Consider the following 2933-nt stretch of genomic DNA (forward strand, 5'->3'; position numbering starts at 1 on the left):
CTGTCTTAGATACTTTTTGGTTGCAGCTGCAACCAAATGTCAGCCAGAGTTGCTGTCTCATCTGAGGCTCAACTGGGGAAGGATCTGCTTGGAAACCAGGGCATTGGTAAGGGAGTAGACCACCCTTCATATTGTCTTATGTCCAATTTCTCCCTCCAAAGAAAGAAGAAGTAAAAACTAAAAGGCAGAAATGAAATCCACAGGCAGACAGCCCGGCGCCACACCCTGGGCCTGGTAGTTAAAGATCGACCCCTGACCTAACCAGTTATGTTATCTATAGATTCCAGACATTGTATGGAAAAGCATTGTGAAAATCCCTGTCCTGTTCTGTTCTGTTCTGATTACCGCTGCATGCAGCCCCCAGTCACATACCCCCTGCTTACTCAATCTATCACAACTCTCTCACACGGACCTCCTTGGAGTTGTAAGCCCTTAAAAGGGACAGGAATTGCTCATTAGGGGAGCTCGGTTTTTGGAGACATGGGTCTTGCCGAAGCTACTGGCTGAATAAAGCCCTTCCTTCTTTAAGTTGGTGTCTGAGGGGTTTTGTCTGTAGCTTGTTCTGCTACATTGGCAGCATTCAATTGCTAACTGGTTGTAGGACTGAGGATCTCCATTTCTTGCTGGATTTTGCCCACATGGGCCTCCCAACACGACCACTTGTTTCCTCAAAGCCAGCAAGGGAGAGAGTCTCCTGGAAAGATGACTCTATGTTACAGAATTGCCAGAGGTGTTCAGACCAGAGCAACTAATACAGGAGACAGAAATTATTTAGGCAGATAGTGAGGGCAAAAGAGGTCTCAGCAGAACTTCCCTTCTAACAAAAAGTAGCCCAAGAAATCATTTTTCCTAACAAAGAGCAGCCTGAAAAATCGGGCTGCAAACATAAATAAGGAAGCTAGAAGCTTGCATGGGGGAGAGCCAGCAGCTGCACCAATAGAAAAGGGCTACCTGGGAGGGGAACATCACATACTCGGACCTGTCAGGAGGTGGGGGGATGGCGGGGAGAGCATTAGGACAAATACCTAATGTATGCGGGCTTAAAACCTAGATGATGGGTTGATAGGTACAGCAAATCACCATGGCACATGTATACCTATGTAACAAACCTGCATGTTCTGCACTGTCATGCACGTCCATGTGAAGTGACCACCAAACAGGCTTTGTGTGAGCAATAAAGCTTTTTAATCAGCTGGGTGCAGGCAGACTGAATCCAAAAAAGGAGTCGGTAAAGGGAGATGGGGTGGGGCATGTTCATAGGATTTGGGTACATAGTGGAAAATTATAGTTAAAGGGGATTGTTCTCTTGCGGGCAGGGGTGGGGGTCACAAGGTGCTCAGTGGGGAGCTCCAGAGACTAATTGTCCAGGAGAAGGAATATCACAAGGTAATGTCATCAGTTAAGGCAGGAACCGGCCATTTTCACTTATTTTGTGGTTCTTCAGTTGCCTTAGGCCATCTGGATGTATACATGCAGGCTTGGGCTCAGAGGCCTGACGTGCACATGTATCCCAGAACTTAAAGTAAAATAAAAATAAAAATAGATTCTAAAAAAGAAAGAAAAGGGCTACCTGGGGGGCAGGCATGTCCACCATGAAAGCTCCATCTTCCCTTTTTTGTTAGCAAGTATACAGTAAGAAAGAAATGGATAACATTGTGCAGCTCAGGCTGAAAACCCACCTGCATAATAAGACTGGGGTGGGGGCTGCCAGAAATTCATGTCCTGTGCAAATGGAACACCTGGTCCTAACCAGTTTCTTACACCCTATGTAGAGTAGGTACTGCCTCCCCACCAGCTCATCTATAAAAACCCCTGCATTTCACCATGGACCAGCAACCTATTTTTCTGGGACCCCCTCTCTGTAACAGACAGCTATTCTCTCTCTTTTGCCTATTAAACTTCTGCTGTCAACCTCACTCTTTTCTTTCCCCCCAGGGGAAAGTGTAAACGCAGTCACCCACTACCACAAATTATGCAGTAACCTCACTCTTTGTGTGTCCGTGTCCCAGTTCTCCATGGCCGTGAGACAACAAACCTCAGGTGTCACCTCAGAAATGAGGCCATTTCACAACTTCATCTTGTACAGGAGCTGGGTAAAATAGGGCTGAGACTTCCTGGGCTGCATTCCCAAGAGGTTAGGCATTCGTAGTCACAGGATGAGATAGGAGGCCAGCACAAGATAGGAGGCAAGCACAGGTCACAAACACCTTGCTGATAAAATGAAATGTGGTAAAGAAGCCAGCCAAAACCAAGATGGTGACACGACTGACCTCTGGTAGTCCTCACTACTCTAATTATAACACATTATTAGCCTGCTAAAAGACACTCCCACCAGCATCATTACAGTTTACAAATGCCATGACAATGTCCACAAGTTATCCTATGTGGTCTAAAAAGGGGAAGAACCCTCAGTTCCAGGAAATCCCTGCCCCTTTCCTGAAATACTCATGAATGACCCACACCTTGCTTAGCATATAATCAAAGAGTAACTAAATGTACTCAGCCGAGTAGCCCATGCCACTGCTGTGCCTATGGAGTAGCTGCTCTTTATTCCTTTACGTTCTTAAAAAACTTGCTTTCACTTTACTCTATGAAAAAAATAGGCTGGGTGCAGTGGCTCATGCCTGTAATCCCAGGACTTTGGGAGGCTGAAGCAGGCGAATCACTTGAGGTCAGAAGTTTGAGACCAGACTGGCCAACATAGTGAAACCCCATCTCCACTAAAAATACAATAAATTAGCCAGGTGTGGTGGTGTGCGCCTGTTGTCCCAGCTACTCGGGAGGCTGAGGCAGGAGAATTGCTTGAACCCGGGAGGCGGAGGTTGCAATGAGCCGAGATCGTGCCACTGCACTCCAGCCTGGGCGATAGAGTGAGACTCTGTCACACACAAAAAAATAAAAATAAAAATAAAAATAAATGTATGGACTGCTTT

This window comes from Pan troglodytes, chromosome 20, assembly GCF_028858775.2.
Source record: "Pan troglodytes isolate AG18354 chromosome 20, NHGRI_mPanTro3-v2.0_pri, whole genome shotgun sequence".
Classification (NCBI taxonomy): Eukaryota; Metazoa; Chordata; class Mammalia; order Primates; family Hominidae; genus Pan; species Pan troglodytes.